We start from the raw sequence: 22,987 nt of genomic DNA, 5'->3' as shown, positions 1-22,987 counted from the left end.
CCTTTGTGGCAAGGATTAAATGAGGGGAAAAAACAATCTGTTAAAATGATCACATCAATCAAGTCTGGCAGCATATACACTCCATATCCTTATTTCTTTGCCTTTCCAATGAAAAGAGAGAGGTGAATTTTTTTTCTTTTCTTCTCTAGAGTCAATTTTGGTCATTATATATATTCTATTGATTTTGCTTACTTTACTTACCACTGCTGACCCTCCTAAGCTCAACCTTCAAAGATCATGACTTGGGAAACTTAATCTACTTAGTTTTGGAATTTCTAGCCCCAGGGCTGAGCTGATTTAATTGGTAAGTACAAAATCATATCACATCCCATTCAGTCATTCACTAAGGTAATCTTGCCATCATGTTGCAACATGTGTATCTCCATTTCTCTTCCTTCCCTCCCCCAGCCCCTGGTCTCTCGCTCTGGAGCCATTATCAAATCACCTTTCTCTGACAACCATTTCCCTTTATATAGTGTCTTCCCCTATTATAAAGTATGATCCTTGAGGGTTAGGATTGTATTTTTGTCCCCAGTGTTTAGCATATTGCCTGGCACATAGAAAACACTTAGTACAAAATTCTCATTCACCCATCCATTCATCCATTCATTTATTCATTCATTCTGCATCAGTTCATATATCTTCTCATGCTTCCTTGAATCCTTTATATCCACTGTCTCTTATAGTGCAATAGTATTCTATTCTATTAATGTGCTGCCACAATTTGTCCAGACAATCCACAATTCAACCAATGAATCAGCAACAGGTATTTATTAAGCACTTGCTATGTGCCAGGCACTGTACTAGGTGTCAAGGGTACAAAGACAAGGAAACACGCAATAGCTCTTCCGAAGGAGCTTCCATTCTGAAGGGAGAAAGACAAAAATAACAAATCTAAGCAGGTAGAGAATAAGTATGGGGCACAGAAATACAAAGAAATACAAAGTAGTTATTTATAAGGAAGTTTGAGATGGAAGTTGCTTCCAGAAAGACTTTCTGTAGAAGGTTGTATTTGAAGAAAGGCTTTCTCTGAGGCAGAATTAACTGCATTTGAGAACTCTCAAGACAAAGGCCTAGAGGCAGGAAATGTCTAAGAAACAAAAAGGTCAGTTAGGCTGTATCATAGGATGTGTGAGGGAGAGGAATGGCCAGTGAGCCTGGAGAGATAAGTTGGAACTAGACTGTGAAGGTCTTTAAAAGCCAAACAGAAGAGTTTCTATTTTATCCTAGAAGCAATAGGGAGCTACTGAAGTTGGCTGAGTACAAGAGTGACATGGTCAAAAAGTGTAGAATGTACTGGAGTGAGGAGACACTTGAGGCAGAGATATCAAGTCCACTGAAATAAAATTAGACAAAGGATGGTGAGGGCTGTAGAGCAGGGATCAAGTGTGAAAGATATTATAGAGGTAGTAAGGGAAAGTTAATCAATGCACAAGCATTTTTTAAATACTTACTAGAGGCCAGGCACTGTGCTAAGGGTTGGGGATATAAAGAAAGGCAAAAATGCAGTCTTCTCTCCCTCAAAGAGAGCATTTTTACTGAGGGAGGCAACATGCAAATAACTATGTACATTCAAGATACATCCTGTGTAAATGGGAGGTACTCTCAGATGGAAGGCACTGGGGTGGGGAGAGAGAGAAACTGAGGAAGTTTTCCAGCAGAAGAGGGACTTGAGATGAGTATTGATGGAAGTCAGGGAAGCTGAGAAGTAGAGGTGAGAAGTTGAATATTCCAAGCATGGAGATCATCCAGTGCAAAGGTTAGGAAATGGAGGGTTTTGTGTGAGGAATGGAGGATAATGCTGAGATTACAAATCAGAGACAATGAAAGGATAGTGATATCATCAATAGATATAGGGATATTTGGAAGAGGGCAAGGTTTGGAGAAAAAGAGAAATTCTGTTTCGGACATGGTGAGTTTGCAATATCTCTGGGATATGCAGTTTGAAATGTTCAATAGATAACTGATTATGTAACACTGGACCTTGGGAGAGAGACTTACTTAGGCTTAATCTATAGATCCAGGAGTCATCTAAGTCCATGATAGCAGATAACACGAGGTCTGAGAAAAGGCCATCAGATTTGAGAATTAAGAGATCATTGGCATCTTTGGAGAGAGTAATCTCTTGATGAGTTGAGTGATGAGGTTAGTTGGAAGTCAGATTACAAAGATTTGAGGCACAAGTAAGAAAGCAAATGGAGGCAATGAGCATAGACTGCTTTTTCTAGGTGTTTGGAAAGAGAAGAGAAGAAAGAGGCAGAGAGAGAGAGAGGGAGAGAAACAGAATAACAGAGATGGAGGTTGGGGGAGGGGAGGGAAGATGCTTGACGTTGTAATCTGCTGGAGAAACATAGGGGAGGATGAACCTAGTGATGTGCTCATAAATGTCCAGAAAAAAAAGTATGTGCACATTTTAAAGTTGGACTTTTTTTAACTGAGGTTTTCAGAGTTTTATTTACACTACCAGCTAGATAAAAAGCACATATATTTGTGTCTGTTGTCCAGTCAATACGAATGCCATTTTTTTCCTACGTAGCTTCTCTATACAAAGTCATGGCCAATTAATGTGGTCATTGATGGCACTGGGCTTGGAATAATACAAAGGTATAAGGGGATACCTGTTGGCAGCCTTGTCCCAAAATACAAAACCTGAATTTCAAACGATGTCATAAACATACATGATCTGAACTGTACATGAAAGACCACACATCAAATCAAGAATGAATATAGTTAAACTATCCATTATGAGCAATTGCAATGTCATTATTCTGCACAGTATTTAAAACAAATTTTCATATATTTCAAAATACTAGTTATTTATTATTTAGTGTAAGCATCATGAGTTTTGCTGAACAATTTGCTATTTAAGAGGGATGGTAATACTCTTTTTACTATCTTAAAAACCCAAATGTTTTCCCCCTGAATCAGTGAAGGAAAGTTATTTCTGCCCCAGGCTTTTTAATAACCAGACTTGATGCCCAGAAATTTAGGAAGAACATAATTGCTACTCTTTAACAGGACAGAGAAATACCTCTTGTTAATCACAGTCATCAGAAAGGGAACAACATGTAACAAAACAAGTTTTTGTCTAGTGATAAGGAATTTTAAAATATGTACATACATATTAACCTTGCTAAATATAACACTGAAGCTGGAAGACAATATGAACAAGATTTTGTCTTCACTTGTTCAAGTTTCAAAGAAATTGTTTTTGCAGAAGGCCACACTGAAATTTTTGTGACCCAACCTCCTTAAAAGCAGATTCAAGCTGCTCTTAGGAATATTAACCCTTATTAATTATTATTAATATTATTCATTCATTCTTGATTAACATATATGGTTAAAAACAATAGCTCACATACAGAATGAGATAGAGGTGAAAACCTTTACGAACATTCTCTGCATTTACACATTAGCAATATTGAATTTATTCTGTGGAATAATATTTATAGATTATACACACACATACATTCATACAAAAATGTGTGTATATATGTATATGTTATGCATACAAAAGTATTTAGTATGTGACAAAAGTTACATTTTCCATCAATGGAACAATTCCTTCATATATATCTGGTAAGGACTTCATTTGGATAGGTTCTCCCCTGCTCCAAGCTCTGAGTCATGCCTGAATGAGGACCTAAATGAAGGGAAAATTAATTAATTAAAATTAAATTAAGTACAATTAAATTAAAATTAATTAAAAATAAAAATTAATCCAGTTTCTGATATGAAAAGGTCAAGCATGGCAAAAGTAAAGACCAACTTTGGTGTTTTGTGTTTTATAATCCATCATCCTGACACATGACCAAAGCACAAGGACCTCGATGTAGTAACTGTGGACCTGCAATGTGCAGGGTACTTCATGGAGTTGGAGGGCACACTGTAGATGGACTGCATTTCTCTAATGCTCTGTCTTAAGTAATCAGGTCCCTGAGACTTTTATAAAACTCATCTGGAGTATGCATAAGTGGTAGAGGTCATTCATGCCAATCTCAGCAACAGCTGACAGACTGATAGCTGGGGCTATTCCCCCTACTGAGCCTAGTCTAAGGATATTTTCTGCTCCTGTTCTGGCCTGAGCAGCTTGTGCAATGGCAGCTTGGTACTGAATCCAACAATGGTGCTGCTTTAAGTCAAATACCTTAATATATGCATTGGCATAAATCTTTTTTTAATTTTTAAAATTATTTTGTTTTTGGTTTTCTACAAGCACTTCCATATATCTTAGATTTTTTTCTCCCTCCCTCACCCTCCTTCCCCCTTCCTTCCTCACTCCCTCCCCAAGATGGTGTGCAATTGGGATAAATCTTATGAACAGTGTCTCCTGGTGCTCAGCCAGATTCTCTGTACTCCAGGTAGTAACTCCGCACAAACACTGCATGATCACTGAGGTACCCTCTCCTTCACATTCCAACAGCACACACTTGCCTATGTCCAGCCTTGCTTTCTCAATGATTTCAGTTTTATGAATGTTGGAGAGCTGATCCAGGCAAAAATGGTCTCCTCCAGATGTGTCCACATATTCTTTGACAGTAACATTTGGGCAGCATGAAAGAACTTTAAAATGTCTTTCCTGGGGAAAGGGGAGCCAAGATGATAGAGTGAAAACAGGGAATTGCTAGAACTCTCCCCAAAACCCTGCCAAATACCTGCAAAAAACGACTCTAAACAAATTCTGGAGTTGCAGAACCCACCAAATGACAGCGTGAAGCAAATCTCCAGTCCAAGATAGCCTAGAAAGTCGAGAGGAAGTATCTATCGTGATGGATCAGAGTGGAGCTAAGTCCAGTGTGGGCTGCACCAGCATAAACAGAGCCTGACAAGGCCTCAGGAGGACTGTGGTGGTTTCCAGACTTCTCAACCCCAAAATGCTGAGGATAACTTGGAAGGTCCATGGAAAAACCTGTCAGACCTATGTGAGAGAGTACCACGGTTTGACCCCAGCCTTAGGGTGGAGGAGGGGGCAGAGGAACCTGCAGTAGCTACAGCAGCAATGATAGTGGCTGCTTCTGGAACTCTAGGTCCACAGATTTAGGGGTATCAAGTGGCTGATAGTACAACCCCCCCATCTACACTGAAAGTAAAAAACTACCTTGACAAAGAGTTCAAAAGTCAGGTAAATCACTGGAGAAATGAGCAAAAAACTAGAAAAAAAATCAGACTATAGAATCTTACTTTGGTAACAAGGAAGTCCAAAATATATAAACAGAAGAGAACAACAAAGCTCCTACATCCAAAGCCTCCAAAAATATGAACTGGCCTCAGGCCATGAACGAGTGCAAAAAAAAATTGAAAATCAAGTAAGAGAAGTAGAAGAAAAATTGGAAGAGAAATGAGAGTGATGCAAGAAAATCATGAAAAATGAGTCAACTGCTTGTGAAAGGGGATCCAAAAATGTGGAAGGAAATAAGACCTTAAAAATAGACTAATCTAAATGGAAAACAGATCCAAAAAGCCAATGAGAAGAATGCCCTAAAAAGCAGAATTGGCCAGATGGAGAAGGAGGTCCAAAGGATCACTGAAGAAAATAATTCCTTTTTTAAATTTTTTAATTCATTTTATTTATTTTTAATGTTCTACAATCATTACCATAAAACTTATATTTTTCCCCCTACCTACCCCCCACCACTCCCCTCCCTCCCCAAGAAGGCATATAATTCTACATAGGATCTACATATACATTCCTATTTAATATATTTTCACTATAGTCATGCTGTGTAGAAGAAATAAAACAAATGGGAGAAATCATATAACAAACTCGATTATAACACACACACACACACACACACACACACACACACACACACAAATGATCTGCTGCATTCTGAGATTGAATTCCATAGTTCTTTCTCTGAATGTGGAAGGCACTTTGCCTTGGAAGACCATTGGGAATTTTTTTTTTATGTCCTTGCATTGCTATAAAGATCCAAGTCTACCAGAAAAAACTCTCACACACTGTGGTCATTGCTGTGCACAAAGTTCTCCTGGTTCTGCTCCTTTCACTCAGCATCAGATCATATAAGTCTTTCCAAGCCTCTCTGAAGTTTGCTTGTTCATCATTTCTTATAGCACAACAGTATTCCATTACATTCATATACCATAATTTATTCAGCCATTACCCAATTGATGGGCATCACGTTGATTTCCAGGTTTGGCCACTACAAAGAGTGCTGCTATAAATAATTTTGTACATGTGGGACACTTTCCCATTTTTATGATCTCTTGAGGATACAGTCCTAGAAGTGATATTACTAGGTCAAAGGGTATGCACATTTTTGTAGCCCTTTGGGCATAGTTCCAAACTGCTCTCCAGAATGGTTGGTTGAGCTCACAGCTCCACCAACAATCAATTAGTGTTCCAACTCTCCCACATCCTCTCCAACATTAATCATTTCTTGTTCTGCCATGCTTGCCAATGTAATAGGTGTGATGTGGTGTCTCAGAGTTGTTTTGATTTGCATCTCCCTAATCAAAAGTGATTTAGAGCATTTTTTCATGTGATTATACATATCTTTAATTTCTTCCTCTGAAAATTTCCTGTTCATGTCCTTTGACCATTTAACAATTGGGAAATGATTTGTATTGTTGTACATTTCACTCACTTCTCTATATATTCTAGAAATGAGGCCTTTATTCCCAAGATCAGCTGTAAAAATTCTATCCCAATATACTACATCCCTCCGAATTTTGATCGCATTGGGTTTGGTTGTGCAAAAATTTTTCATTTTAATGTAATCAAAATTATGCATCTTGCACTTCATAATGCTTACTATCTCTTCTTTAGTCAAAAATTCTTCCCTTCTCTATAAATATGATAAATACACTATTCCTTACTCCTCCAGTGTGTCCATGGTATCAATCTTTATACCTAGATCATGCACCCATTTGAACTTTATTCTTGTGTACGGTGTCAGGCATGGGTCTATGCCTAGTTTCCACCACACTGTTATCTAGCTTTCCCAGCAATTTTTGTCGATTAGTAAGGTCTTATCCCAGAAGCTGGGATCCTTCGGTTTATCAAACAGAAGATTGCTATATTCGTTGCCTAGTGTGTCTTGAGTACCTAGCCTATTCCACTTGTCTGCCCTTCTGTTTCTTAGCCAGTACCAACTGGTTTTGATAATTGCTGCTTTATAATACAATTTGAGATGTGGTAGGGCTAGGCCACCTTCCCTAGCATTTCTTTTCATTAGTCCCTTTGATATTCTGGACCTTTTGTTCTTCCAGATGAATTTTGATATTATTTTATTCAGCTCTAGAAAATAATTATCTGATAGTTTAATTGGTATGGCACTAAATAAGTAAATTAACTTAGGTAGAATTGTCATTTTCATTCTACTGGCTCAGCCTACCCATGAGCAACTGATGCTTTTCCACTTAGTTAGAGCTGACTTTATTTGTGCAAAAAGTGTCTTGTAATTGTGTTCATAGTCCCTGGGTTTGTTTTGGCAGGTAAACTCCCAAATATTTTACAGTGTCTATCCTGGTTTTAAATGGGAATGCAGAAGATTTGTGCAGGTTTATTTTGTAACCTGCAACTTTGCCAAATTTGTTTATTATTTCAAGTAGTTTTTTACTTGAATCTCTGGAATTCTCTAAGTATATCATCATATCATCTGCAAAGAGTGATAATTTAGTTTCTTTTTTGCCTATTCTTATTCCTTCAATTTCTTTATCTTGTCTAATTGCTATAGCTAATATTTCTAGTACCATATTGAATAATAGTGGTGGTAATGGACATCCTTGTTTCACCCCTGATCTTATTGGAAATGCATCTAGCTTATCTCCATTGCATATAATGCTTGCTGGAAGTTTTAGGTAGATACTGCTCATTATTTTATGGAAATTTCCCTTTATTCCTATGTTCTCCAGTGTTTTTAATAGGAATGGGTGTTGTATTTTGTCGAAAGCTTTTTCTGCATCTATTGAGATAATCATGTGGTTTTTGTTAGTTTTGTTGTTGATATGATCAATAATGCTAATACTTTTCCTAGTATTGAAATAGCCCTGTATTCCTGGTATGAATCTTACCTGATCATAATGTATTATTCTTGTAATAAGATGCTGTACTCGTTTTGCTAAAATCTTATTTAAAATTTTTGCATCTATATTCATTAGATAAATTGGTCTATAATTTTCTTTCTCTTTTTTGTCTCTTCTTGGTTTAGGTATCAAAACCATATTTGTATCATAAAAAGAATTGGGGAGGACTCCTTCTTCCCCAATTTTCAAAAATACTCTACATATTATTGGAATTAACTGTTCTTAAAATGTTTGATAGAATTCACTTGTAAATTCATCTGACCCTGGAGATTTTTTTCCTAGGGAGTTAATTGATGGCTTGTTCAATTTCTTTTTCTGAGATGGGGTTGTTTAAGTATTCAACTTCCTCTTCTGTTAATCTGGGCAATTTTATTTTTTAAAATATGCATCCATCTCATTTAGATTGTCGAATTTGTAGGCATAAAGTTGGGCAAAGTAATTTCTAATTATTGTTTTAATTTCCTCCTCATTGGAGGTGAGTTCATCCCTTTCATTTCTGATACTAGTAATTTGATTTTCTTCTTTTTTTTTTTAATCAAATTGACCAAAGTTTTATCAATTTTATTAGTTTGTTCATAAAACCAACTAGTGGTTTTATTTATTAATTCAATAGTTTTCTTAATTTCAATTTTATTAATCTCTCCTTTGGTTTTCAGAATTTCTAATTTGGTATTTACTTGGGGATTTTCAATTTGTTCTTTTTCTAGCTTTTTCAGCTGCATGCCCAAGTCATTGATCTCCTCTTTCTCTATTTTATTTTTGTAGGCATTCAAAGATATAAAACTTCCCCTAAGAACTGCTTTTGCAGTATCCCATAGATCCCAGATTTGGTAGGTTGTCTCATTATTGTCACTCTCTTAAATGAAGTTGTTGATTGTTTCTATGATTTGCTGTTTAACCCACTACTTCCTTAGGATTAGATTATTTAGTTTCCAATTGATTTTTGGTCTATCTTTCCATGGCCTTTTATTACATATAATTTTTATTGCATTATGATCTGAGAAGGATGCATTGACTATCTCAGCCTTTCTGCACTAGATTTTGAGGTTTTTATGTCCTGGTACCTGGTCAATTTTTGTATATGTGCCATGTACCACTGAGAAAAAGGTATATTCCTTTCTATTCCATTCAGTTTTCTCCAGAGATCTATCACATCTACCTTATCCAGAGTTTTATTTACCTCCTTAACTCCTTTCTTCTTTATTTTGAGGTTAGATTTATCAAGTTCAGAGAGGGGGAGGTTGAGGTTCCCCCACTACTACAGTTTTGATGTCTATTTCTTCCTTCAACTCCTCCAACCTCTCCTCTAAGAATTTGGATGCTATACTACTTGGAGCTTACATGTTAAGTTATGATATTGCTTCATTGTCCATGGTGCCTTTTAGCAGGATATTGTTTTCTTCCTTACCTCTTTTGGTTAGATCTATTTCTGCTTTTGCTTTCTCTGAAATTAGGATTGCTATCCCTGCTTTTCTTACATCAGTTGAAGCACAATATATTCTGCTCCAACCTTTGACGTTTATTCTGTGTTTATCCCCCCATTTCAAATGTGTTTCTTGTAAACAACATATTGTTGGATTATGGCTTTTAATCCATTCTGCTATCCATCTTCATTCTATGGAAGAGTTCATTTCATTCGCATTCACAGTTATTTAGTTTAATTATTTATTTTTAATTTATTTATTTTAATCTGTGTATTTCCCTCCATCCTCTTTGCCACCATTTGTGCTTTTAGCTCTCCCTTCTCCCTTCCCCTCCTCAATAGTTTTCACTTTTCACCACCTCCTCCTGCAGCTTTCCCTTCTGTCTTTTAGCTCCCCTCCCTTTTACTCCCCTTTACCCCTACTGCTTCTTCCCTCCCTTTTAGCTTCCCTCCCCTTTCTTCTCCCTTCCCCTCCTACTACTTATAGAGCTAGTTAGGATTATCTACTTAAGTTTATTGTTCCCTCCTTGAAACGAATCAGATGAGAGTACCTCTCAAACAATGCTCATCACTCTCCCCTCTTTCATTCTACTATAATTTTGTACTTCTTCCTGTGATGTAATTTACCATTTTCTGCTTCCTCCTTTTCACACCTTCTGTTACAATCACTTCAGCATACTTAAATCATATTTTTAACACGACTTCATTTACTTTATACCCATTCCCTCTATGTATATCCCTTTTATATTTCACAATAGATGCAAAATTCTCAAGATTAACAGATATCATCTTCCCTTATAGGGTGGTAAACAGTTTGCCCAAATTGAGTAACAAGTTACCCCCCGCCCAGTTTACCTTTTTATTCTTCTCTTGAGACCTGCGTTTGAAGATCCAATTGTCTATTAAGTTCTGGTGTTTTTGTCAGGAAGGTCTGGAAATTCCTTACTTTGTTGAATGACCATCTCCTTGCCTGAAATGTTATGCTGAACTTTGCTGGGTAGTTGATCCTTGGTTGTAGTCTCAGCTCCTTTGTTTTACAGAATATTAGATTCCAATTCCTTCAGTCTTTTAATGTAGAAACTGTAAGGTCCTGTGTGATCCTGACTATAGCTCCTCGATATGTGAATGGTTTCTTTCTGGCTGCCTGTAGTATTTTCTCTTTCATTTGATAGTTCTGGAATTTGGCAACGGTATTTCTTGAGGTTTTGAGTTTGGGATCCCTTTCAGGACGTGAATGGTGGATTTTTTTCATGACTATTTTGCCTTCTGGATCTAGCACTTCTGGGCAGTTTTCCTTGATGATTTCCTGGAACATATTGTCCAGATTCTTTTTTTCATCGTGGCTTTCTGGAAGGCCAATAATTCTTAAATTTTCTCTCCTGGATCTATTTTCCAGATCAGTTGTTTTTCCACTTAGATATTTTAGATTTTCTTCTATCTTTTCATTCTTCAGATTTTGTTTGACTCATTCTTGCTGTCTCCTAGAGTCATTAGTTTCTACTTGACCAATCCTAATTTTCATCAAATTGTTTTCTTCAGTTAACTTTTGCATCGTCTTTTCCATCTGTCCAATTGTTCCTTTTAAGGAGCTATTTTCTCCAGTTAATTTCTGTACTTCCTTTTCCATTTGTTCAATTTTCCTTTTTAAAGAGATGTTTTCATCAGTGAATTCTTTTTTCATACTTTTAATCTCATTGGTCAGTTTTATTTCGATTTCCCTCTTCAGCTGTTCCAGAAGAGCTGTTTATGCATGCGGGTAGTTCATAGTCCTTTCTGAAGTTTCAGATGGAAGTACAGACTCACTACTGACCTCTTTGGTATTTGTGTTTTGGTCTTTGTCTCTATAGAGAGATTCTATGGGGTTTTTCCTCTTGTTTTGCTTTTTCTTGCTCATGATGGTGATTGTGTGTTGTGGCTTCCAGTTCTTTAAGTTAGAAACTGCAGAACTTGGTGTTGAGCTGACTGGTGTGAAAAAGCTAAGAGCAGGTTTCTTTTTATCTTTTTGTTTTGTGTTTCCCCAATCAGTCCTGGGGTTAGCTTGTTAAGTGTTGGGGAGGGGTGGTCTGGTCATGGGAGATCTTCTCAGCTGAGCTGAGGCAAAGGCAAGCTCAGGGGTTGGTGATCCCAGCTGCCCTATTGTCTTCCCATTTCCCCTGCTATGCTGAGGAATGCCTAGATCCTAGCGCTGAGTTTCCACCCTTCCTGGGGCTCCTCTCCTAGCACTGAGGCTCACCTGGGTCCTAGTGCGAGTTACACCCCTCCTGGGTCTCCTCTCCTAACGTTTAGGCTCGCCTGGGTCCTACTGAGAGTTTCCACTGCCCTGGGGCCCTTCTCCTTCTGATTCGCTTCTGCCACAGTAGGAGGAATCTCCCTCAGCTATTTTCCTAGTCTCAAGTGTTATAAGCCTATTTTCCCCCTTGGCTGTTCCCACTGATCCAGGATTTTTCTGTGGAAATATTTTATGGTTCTTTTGAGGTCATCAAGGGGGGTGGAGAGAGCATTTACTGATCATTCTGCCATCCTGGCTCTCAGAAGTTCAAGTAGGTGACTTCCAGATGTTTAATCTGCGGGCTGAAAGTCTCAGGAGCTGCTGTGGCTGATATCTGGGGCTCAGTGGCTGTCATTCGCTTGGCTCTGTTGGTCTCTCATCCTGGGCTGCTGCTCCTCAGGTTCTGCCTGCTGCTGCCTCAGGTCTCCCCAGGGCCATCCTGCTCAGCTGTGCTGGATGCACTGAGCTGTGCACTGTGGACTCACGCCCACAGCATAGATCCTTCCCGTGGATCTTCCAGTCTCTCCTGGGCTGTGAATCTGCCACAGTCTGTTTGCTATTGGATTCTGCATTTCCAAAATTTGGTCAGATTCTCTTTTTAGAGGTATCTGAAGGAGTTTGTCTAAGAGCTTAGGTGAGTCATTGCTCTCACTCCACCATCTTGGCTCCGCCCCTCAAGAAAATAATTCCTTGAAGATTTGAGTGGAGGAGATGGAAGCTAATGACTTTATGAAAAATCAAGAAATTATAAAACAGAACTGAAAGAATGAAAAAAAAAAAGACAATATGAAATATTTCAATAGAAAAACTAGTAACCTGGAAAATAGATCCAGGAGAAACAATTTGAAAATTATGGGACTACCTGAAAGCCATGATAAAAATAACGAGCCTGGACATCACCTTTCAAGAAATTATCAAGGAAAACGCTGTGATATTCTAGAATCAGAGGGTAAAATAAATATCGAAAGAATCTACCAATCATCTCTTGATAGAGATTATGAAAAGAAAACCCCTATGAATATTGTAGTCAAAGTCCAGAATTCTCAGGTCAAGGAGAAAATATTGCAAGCAGCCAGAAAGAAACAATTCAAGTATTCAACAATCGGATAACACAAGATCTAGCAACTTCTACATTAAGGGACTGGAATGTGACATTCCAGAAGTCAAAGGAACTAGGACTAAAACCAAGAATTACCTACCCAGCAAAACTGAGTATAATACTTCAGGGGACAAAACTGTCATTCTAAGAAATAGAGGAGTTCCAAGAATTCTTGAAGAAAAGACCAGAGCTGAATAGGAAATTTGACTTTCAATCACAAGAATCAAGAGAAGCATGGAAAGGTAAACAGGAAAGAGAAATCATAAGGGACTTAGTAAAGTTGAACTGTTTACATTCCTACATGGAAAGATCATATTTATAACTCTTGAGACTTTTCTCAGTATTTGGGCATTTGGAGGGAATATATACATATAAGCAGAGGGCACAGGGTGAGTTGAATAGGAAGGGATGATATCTAAAAAAATAAAATTAAGGGGTGAGAGAGGAATATATTGGGAGGAGAAATGGAGAAATGGAATTGGGCAAATTATCTCTCATCAGAGGCAAGAAAAAGTTTTTTCAATGGAGGGGAAAAGGAGGGAGGAGAGAGGGAAAAAGTGAAGCTTATTCTCATCATATTTGGCTTAAGGAGGGAATAACATGCACATTCAATTTGGTATGAAAATCTATCTTACACTACAGGAAAGTAGGGGAGGAGATAATTGAGGTATAGGGGCAATGACAGAAGGGAGGGCAAAAGGGAGGAGGGAGTAATTAGAAGTATACACTTTTGGGGAGGGACAAGGTCAAAAGAGAGAATAGAATAAATGGGGGACAGGATTGGATGGAGGGAAATATAGTTAATCTTTCACAACATGACTATTATGTAAGCCTTTTGCATAACTATACATGTATAGCCTATATTGAATTGCTAACCTTCACAGTGGGGATGTGTGGGGAGGGAGGAAAGGAAAGAAGTTGGAGCTCAAAGTTTTAGGAACGAATGTTGAGAATTGTTTTTGCATGCAACTGGGAAATAAGAAATACAAGTAATGGGATATAGAAATCTATCTTGCCCTACCAGAAAAGTGAGAAAATGGGGATAAGGGAAGGGAGGAGTGTGATAGAAGGGAGGGCAGATTGGAAATTTAAACTCAAAATCTTGTGAAAATGAATGTTGAAAACTAAAATAAATAGATTTAAAAGGAAAAAAAAGAAAACTTTGAAAGACTAAAACTTTAAACAGTACAATGATTTCAGAGGATAGAAGATGAATCATGCTACCCATGAACGATATGTGGATATATCCAACAAGGAAATTTGTTTTGCTTGAGTTTTTGAAAGTTTTCTGTTTATTTTTCTTATTCTTACAGAATTTCTTATTCTATATTTCTTATAATGTTGATTGGCAAGGTGGCTTTGGAGGAAGTGTTATGGGAAAGGCAGTCATCAGTCAGGAGAGTAACACTGCAGGATGAAAGATCTTTCAGGACATGGTCTGTAATGTGAGGATACTATTATTTAGGACATATAAGGGGTATGGAGGGAGGGAGAGAAAATAAATGCTTGCCAATTTTTAAAAATTAAAAGTAAAAAAAATGCTTTTACATTTATTCATTCATTCCACCAAAGTAGTAGTAAAGGGCAGATGAATTATAAACCTCAGTCTCCATCTTGCAGAGGGTAGTGGGCCAGGCCTGAGTATGAACAGTCATCACCCATAACTAGCTAAGATTGCTGTTCAGCAGGCCCGGTTTTGTGTTTGGTCCAGCTTGCTGTCATAGCTACTCATTTTGTATTAAATGATAACTGTACTTAAAGATCAACTGTAAAAATTGCTTAATTTTTCACACTGTTTATATATTTATATTTAACAACATTTATATATAAAACAACCTTTGCAAAGAATCTCTTCAAATGTGTTTCTTCTCTTCCACCATTTGCACTGGCAACTCTTACAAAAATCTACTGACCAGTGTTGCCAACCAGATTATTTGAAAATCCACCAGACAGAATAGTAACAGGGAAGATGGCTAAGTAAGAAAACTGCCTTAATATTGTAATGAAAGGCAATATAAGGTTTGTTTCTGAAGAACATTTGTGATGGTACATGATGGTTTGTAAAGATGATTTATAATTAGCATGCCCAGTGATCATGTTTTTCAAACAGCAGGATATTTGTATTACAATAGGTGGCTCATTGTGTAGAGCCTTGGGTCTGGAGTCAAGAAGCCCTGAGTTCAAATCCCACCTTAGACACTTACTAGCTCTGCGACCTTGGACAAGTCACTTCATCTCTGTCTGCCTCATTTTCATCTTGGGTTAAATGGGGATAATAAATGTGAAATGTATTTAATAAGAATGTATGTGTAGGGGCAGAACCAAGATGGAGGAGTAGAAGGATGGACCTCTAAAAGTTCTCCCCCATAGCCCATATAATAGCTGTAAAAATGACTCTAAACAAATTCTGGAGCAGCAGAAGCCACAAAACGACATTGAAAGAGATTTCCTACCAAAGACAGCCTGGAAGGTCGACAGGAAAGGTCTATCACACTGGTTGCCAAGCAGAGCCTTCAGGGGGGAGGAAACTTTTCTCAGTATTTGGGTAGTTGGATATAGATAGAAGACAAAGGGCGAGTTGAATTGGACGGGATATTTAAAAAATAAAATTGAGGAGTGAGAGAGGAATATATTGGGAGGAGAAAGGGAGAGATTGAATGGAGCAAACTATCTCTCACAAAAGAGGCAAGAAAAAGTTTTTTCAATGGAGGGGAAAAGGGAGAGGTGAGAGGGAAAAAGTGAAGCTTATTCTCATCACATTTGGTTTAAGGAGGGAATAACATGGACACTCAATTTGGTATGAAAATTTATCTTGCACTACAGGAAAGTAGGGGGGAAGGGGATCAGTGGGATGGGGCCAATGATAGAAGGGAGAGCAAATGGAAGGAGGGAGTAATTAGAAGTAAATACTTTTGAGGAGGGGCAAGGTCAAACGATATGATAGAATTAATGGGGAGGCAGGATAGGATGGAGGGAAATATAGTTAGTCTTACTCTTACACACACACATACACACACACACACACACACAAGAATATATGTGTAGAAACCATACAAGATTTCATGCCATCTTGGAGAGGGAGTCAGGAGGGAGGGGGAGAAAAATCTAAGACTTTTGGAAGTGATTATAGAAAACTGAAAACAAATAAATTTTAAGAAATTTAAATGCAGAAAATAGCACCTCCCTCCCAGAATTGCAGTGAGGATCAAATGAGATATTTGTAAAGTGCTTAGTATATAGTAGGCACTATGTAAATGCTAGCTATTATTATAAGAACACAAACATTCAGAATTTGTTACATCTTGATCATGTGATTATAAAGCTGATGAAGTATGAGTACAGGGTTACAGAGGGAAGTTACATGGGAGCTACTCTGATACAGAACACAAATGAGGGTATGTGCCTGCAAAGCAATTTTCACTTGAACACTGAATCTTTGTGGAAACTTGTAAAGAATTTGATGACGGGTTGTGACGAAAACATGACGTGTTTAGTAAAAAGTAGTCAGTTTGAAGTAATTCCCATGTGAGTGCCACAATCATTGTGCAAATGATCAGCCATGGTGTCATAAATCTATGATGATTCAAACATGCACATGTTTGCTGTTGCAGAGTGAAAAGATATTTGTAACATTGTGAACAATTATTTATTGCTTAGCTGCAATTAGAGGACTTTTATTGAATCTTTGGACTACTGTTGTGAACTCCCAAGGAGTTTGCAGACCTCCTGAATGGGAACCACTGCTCTACAACAACTATGTGTTTTAAAACCAACTCTTTCTCATTCCTGATTTGGTTTCTTTACCATCATAGTGGCCATAACTCAGGCTCCCTCCCAGATATAAGTATGACTTCCCTCTACTATGTCCTCATACTCTCCCTTTCCTCACCTTAGCACCAGCTCTGTGGGGGCAAGAGAGTTCAGCAGCTTCATATGCATTATATGACTTCTTGTGGAGAGCAGGACAGCAGATAAACACGGGCTATTGAACTATGTTTAAGAGTCACTTGATGTTAGAATACCTTTGTCCTGGACCAGGACAACAAGATTGGACCTTTCAAAACAGAAGAATGAAATGAATGGTCAACCAGGATTTTGGATTGGCACATCTAGGTCCTAGCAGAACCTTTTGCCCTGTGACAGTGAATGTGATTAGATTTAAGTGTATGATATTTCTGATTTAGAAACAGATTCCAAAGCAAGTTTGGGAACTTAGAAACAAAGGGCTGCTCAATTATTAATTTGAATACTTATGGTTGGTTGTTGTCTGTTCTTCAAGAGGAACAAAATGACATCACTATATTAGAGTCAAGTTACTGTGTGTCCAACTTTGGCTGATCAGACCAATATGAGCTTGGAATATTCTGCCACAGGTTGGGCACGAATAGTCCATATGAACATTTGGAAAGAAGATGCCTCTAAATGTGCATATTTTATGTTTCTTTTGAGCTACTGCACTTCTGCTTTGCTCAAGTACAGCACCTTCTTTTATGCATGTACATCATGCTGGTCCTTTGCCAGTGTCTCCCATGTCATGCAATCAATCCCACAGTCCTTCAGAGAAACCTTGAGAGTGTCCTCATATTACTTCTTCTGACCACCATAAGAGCTCTTTCTATGCATGAGTTCTCCATAAAATAGTCTTTTAGGCAAATGTGTATTTAGCATTCAAACAATGTGGCCGACCCATCAGAGTTGTGTCCTCTGCAATAGAGTTTGAATGCTTGGCAATTTAGCTCAAGAAAAGACCTCAGTCTCAGTGTCTGGTACCTTTTCTTGCCAGATGATCTTCAGAACCTTCCTAAGACAATTCAAATGGAATTATTTTTTCCATTTCTTGGCATAGTGCTGTTATACTGCCCAGGTTTCATAGGCATACAACAATTTAATCAGCACAAGGTCTCTGTAGACCTTCACTTTGATAGGCAGTCTGTTACCTCTTCTATCCCACACTTTCCTTTGGAGCCTCCCAAAGATTGAGCTAGCTCTGGCAATGTATACATCAACCTCATTATCTATGAGGATATCCCTGGAAAGTATACTGCCAAGGTAAGTGAACTTATCTACAGTATTCAAAATATACAAGTATAGCATAGAGAACATATAGGTGTATAAAAAATGTCGAGGACTCTAGTGAGTGAGTTAAACATGGGACATGGTCATAGAACAATATAAGACAATCTTAGTTCACATGGGTCTCCAGCCCAAGGAAGGTTACTGATTGCCTGATGTCAGACCTTGATCAGTCCATAGCTGTTTGGTCCTGGGTGCTAGTTTAGGAAGAGTACTGACAAAATGGAGGGATTCAGGATGGAGATGGGACTCAAAATCTGTCATATGAGAAAGTGGAGCTGTTTACCTTCAAGAAGAAAAGTTTTAGAGAAACTATGATTGCTACCTTTAAAACTGGAGGTCTATACTACTGGAAGATGGGGTGAAACAATCTTTTAGCCCAAGAAATGGAAGATTGGCAGGAAAGGTCTGTGTCACTGGAGCAAAAAATGAGAGCAGTCCAGGACAGGAACCATCCTAGCAATCCAGCAGCAAGTCACACCTCAGCACACCAGTGGAAGATTCTGAGCCCTAGTGGGGTAGAGCAGGAAAATGCCAATGCCAGGACTCTGCACATGCCTCAACATAGCCCCAGGAAAACAGGCAGCCTCCAGTGGCCAGGCCACCATGTGCTTTAGTGGAGCCCTGGGAAATACAGAAACACCCCACTGGCCTCAGCACATGCCAGACACTAACACTAGGACCCTGGCTCATCACAGATAATCTTTCAGATCTTGAAGGCCTCCAGTAGCACCACCCATCACCATGTCACTCTCTCAGTGCAGCACCAGACATGGGGGGCCCCTGTGGGCCTCAGGGCAACAGATAAACAGCCAGGGCCTGCAGCCCCTGGCAGAAGTGCCCCTTTCACCCCAGGAGCAGAGCTCAATTTTTTTTAAAAAGAAAAATGCCAAAAAATATGAGCAAAAAAAGTACAAAAAAAAAAAGAATTTGACCACAGAAAGTTAATATGGTGACAGGGAAAATCAAAATACAAACTCAGAAGAGGATAACAATGCTAAAACACTGATGTGTAAAGACCCACCCAAACAAAAATGGGGAGTGTTCTCAAACCCAGAAAAAAAAAACTCATGGAAGAGCTCAAAAAGGAGCTTAAAAATCATAGAAGAGAAATAGAAGAAAAATTGGGAAAAGAATGCGTGTTTCAAGAGAGTTATGAGAAAAGAGTCATCAGCTTGGGGGGAAAATTACTTAAAAAGTAGAATTGACCAAATGAAAAATGAAATACAAGAATTAATTGGGGAAAACAACTCCTGAAAAGTTAGAATTGGGCAAGTGGAAGCTAATGACTCTGAGACATCAAGAATCAATCAAACAAATTCAAAAGAATGAATAGAAGAAAATGTAAAATACCTCACTGGAAAAACAACTGGCCTGGAAAACAGATCCAAGAGAGACAATGTCAGAATAATCGGACTATCTGAAAGTCATAATCAGAAGGAGGATCTGGATAGCATCTTTCAAGAAATTATCAAGGAAAATTACCATGGTGTCTACGAAGAAGAGGGCAAAATATGCATTGAAAGAATCCACTGATCACCTCGGGAAAGAGATCCCAAAATAAAAACTTCAAGGAACATTATGGTCAAATTTCAGAACTTTCTGGTCAAGGAAAAAATACTGCAAGTGGTCAGAAAGAAACAATTCAAATATTGGGAGCCACAATCAGGATTACACAGGACCTAACAGCTGCAACATGAAAGGATTGGAGGTCATAGAACATAATATTCCAGAAGACAACTAAGAATTACCTACCCAGCAAAATTAAGCAGAACACTTCAAGGGAAAAAAATGGTCATCCAATGAAACAGAAGGATTTAAATCTTTCATAAGGAGAAGACCAGAATAGAACAAAAAATTTGATCTCCAATATGAAGACCTAAAAGAAGGTTAAAAAGATAAAAAGGGAAAAAAAGATAAGGGATTCAATGGAGATGAATTGTGTACATTGCTGCATTGAAGTTGAGACTTATAATTCTTAAAAATTTTACCAACTAATGATAGTATACATAGACAGAGAATATGGGTATAAGGTGAATTTGAGGGAATGACATAAAAATTAAGGAATAAGAAAGAGGAGTACACCCAGTACAGAAGGGAGATAGAGGTAGAATAGGGTAAATTATTTCACATGAAGAGGCACAAAAAACCTATGGAGGAAAAGATGGGAGGGTGGACTACAGACATCGCATGAACCTTACTCTCAACAGTTTTGGCTCCAAGAGAGAATAATATACCCAATAAAATACACAATCTGTTGAAATCTATCCAATTTGGCAGGAAAATAGGAGGGGAGAAGATTATGTAAAGGGTAGAGGGACGGGGATTGACAGAAGAGAGGGCAGACTGGGGTAGGCTATAGACAAAAGCACAACACTATCAATGGAAAATGTGAAAGGAGAGAAGGACAAACAGGAAGAAAAATAGGATGGAGGGAAATATACACTTAGTAATCATAACTGTGAATGTGAATGGGATGAACACTCCCATAAAACAGAAGTAGATAGCAGAGTGCATCAAAACCCAGAATCCTACAATACATTATTTATAAAAAACACACTTGAAGCAGTGAGGCACACACAGAGTAAAGGTAAGGGGCTGAAGCAGAATCTATTATATGTCAGCTAAAGTAAACACACACACACACACACACACACACACACACAACAGAACAAGGGAAGCAATCCTGATCTCAGACAAAGCAAAAGCAAAAATAGACCTAGGAAACTACATCTTGCTAAAAGGTACCATAGATATGGGGCAGAGCCAGGATGGCAGAGTAGAAGGATGAACCTGTAGAAGCTCTTCCCCCACAGACCATAAAATACCTGTAAAAAATGATTCTAAACAAATTCTAGAGCAACAGAAGCCACAAAATAAAGGAATGAGACAGATTTTCAGCCCAAGACAGCTTGGAAGGCCATCAGGAAAGGTCTATCGCACAGGGATCAGAATGGAGTGCAGCCTAGCCTGGGTCACATGGCATTGACAGGAGTGGAGCAGGCTTCAGAGCGCTGAGTCAAGGGCAGCTGCTGCGGTTCCCAAAGTTCTCAACCCCAAAATGCCAAAAATAGCTTCAGATGTCAGTAAGAAAACCCTTTCACCTGAGTGAGAGGGGAGTACATTCTGGCCTCAGGCTAGGGAGGTGGCAGTCACTGTGGCAGAAGTGTCCACTTTTGGAGCCCTTTGTCTAAAGACAGTGGGGGAATGAAGCAGCTGATCTGGGTCTCACTACTGAGTGACAGTGCTGGGGTGAAGAGGAGTGCTGGTGTGGTAGAGCTGCTGGTGGCAGCAGAGAGGGAATACTACTTGCAGATCCTGGGCAGAAAAGAGTGTTTGTAGTTGCTCACAGACCACAGCACAGGCCAGGAGAGGAGTAAACTCCTCTCCTTTGATTGTGCCATCTTGGAAGAACTGAGAACTTACAGGTTCCTAGAGATATCTCAGAGAACAGCTGCACAAAACCTCTAAAGCCTAGGGTAGTATACCTTCCACTTTTTGAAAAAGGACTCAAAAGTAACTGGCTGGGAAAATGCCCCAAAAAAGGGGAAAAAATAAGACTACAGAAGGTTACTTTCTTGGTGAAAACATATTTTCTTCTATTCTTTCGGATGAGGAAGACCAAAGCATACCATCAGAGGAAGACATCAGAGTCAAAGCTTCTACATCCAAAACCTCCAAAAAATATGCAATGGTGTCAGGCCATGAAAGAATTCAACAAGGATTTTGAAAATCAAGTAAGAGAGGTGGAGGAAAAATTGGGAAGAGAAACGAGAGTGAAGGAAGAAAGTGATGAAAAGGGGGAGGTGGAGCCAAGATGGAGGAGTAAAAGGACAGACCTGTAGAAGCTCTCCCCCGTCAGACCATAAAATACCTGTAAAAAATGATTCTAAACAAATTCTAGAGCAGCAGAAGCCACAAAATGGCAGAGTGAAAGAGATTTCCTGTCCAAGGCAGCCTGGAAGGCTGACAAGAAAAGTCTATCATACTGAGCTTAGAGAAGAAGTCAGTCCATGAGCACAGCGGAGCCTTGGCTCTACAGCACATCAGAGACAGGACTGGAGCAGGCCTCAGGGGGCAGAATACTGGGCAGGAGCTGTGGTCTCCAGATGCCTCAACCCACTAAAGTCAAAGACAGTTTCACAGGTCAGTGAGAAAGCTCTTTGACGTGGATGAGAAGGGAATGTGGTCTGGCCTTGGCTCCAAGCTGCAGCAACATCCATTTTTGGAGCCCTTGGGCTAAAGACCATGGGGGAATTGAGCTGCTGATCTGGGTCCCAGTTCTGAGTGGCAGTCCTGGAGTAAGGAGGAGTACTGGTTGGTGGAGCTGGTGGAGGCCCTGGAGAAGGAATTCCCCTCTCAGATCCTGGGCAGAAACGCTTGTGGTTACTCATAGACCAGAGCGCAGGTCAGGAGAGGAAACTCCTCTTCTTTGATTGTGCCACCTTGGAGGAACTGAGAACTTATAGGTCCTTATGGTATACCCTCCACTTGACAAAGGACTCAAAAGTCAAGTAACTGGCTGGGAAAACGTCCAAAAAAGAGAAAAACAATAAGACAATAGAAGGTTGCTTTCTTGGTGAACAGGTATTGTCTTCCATCCTTTCAGATGAGGAAGAACAATGCATATCATCAGAGGAAGACATGAAAGTCAAGACTACTGCATCCAAAACTTCTTAAATAAATGTGCAATGGTCTCAGGCCATGGAAGCACATAAAAAGATTTTGAAAATCAAATAAGAGAGGTGGAGGAAAAATTGGGAAGAGAAATGAGAACTATGCAAGAAAATAATGAAAAGCAAGTCAACACCTTGCTAAAGGAGACCCCAAATATATTGAAAAAATAAAACCTTTAAAAATAAAGTAACCCAGGGGGAGGAGCCAAGATGGCAGAGTAGAAAGATGTACATAATGTAAATCTTCCCCCACAACCCATAAAATACCTGTAAAGAAAGACTCTCAATAGAGTCTAAGGCAGCCACAGAACAATGGAGTGGAAGAGATTTCCGGACCAGGGTGACCTAGAAGGCCGAAGGAAAAAGTATGTCCTACAGGAGGTGGAGCAGGGCCCAGC

At 38.9% G+C, this 22,987-nt stretch overlaps 1 long non-coding RNA gene across 1 annotated transcript; it reads right to left on the bottom strand.

The window, feature by feature from the left end:
- Window positions 1-752: 752 nt before the first annotated feature.
- LOC140515204 (uncharacterized) lies at window positions 753-5,595 on the bottom strand. The gene is made up of 2 exons (XR_011970895.1): window positions 4,435-5,595; window positions 753-3,643 (listed from the first exon to the last, which is right to left on the bottom strand). It is a non-coding gene; the product is annotated as an uncharacterized lncRNA (long non-coding RNA).
- Window positions 5,596-22,987: the final 17,392 nt, after the last annotated feature.

Source organism: Notamacropus eugenii, chromosome X (genome assembly GCF_028372415.1).
Source record: "Notamacropus eugenii isolate mMacEug1 chromosome X, mMacEug1.pri_v2, whole genome shotgun sequence".
Classification (NCBI taxonomy): domain Eukaryota; kingdom Metazoa; phylum Chordata; class Mammalia; order Diprotodontia; family Macropodidae; genus Notamacropus; species Notamacropus eugenii.
Note: the sequence above shows the minus strand (reverse complement) of the source record. Positions and strands in the feature narration are given on the sequence as shown.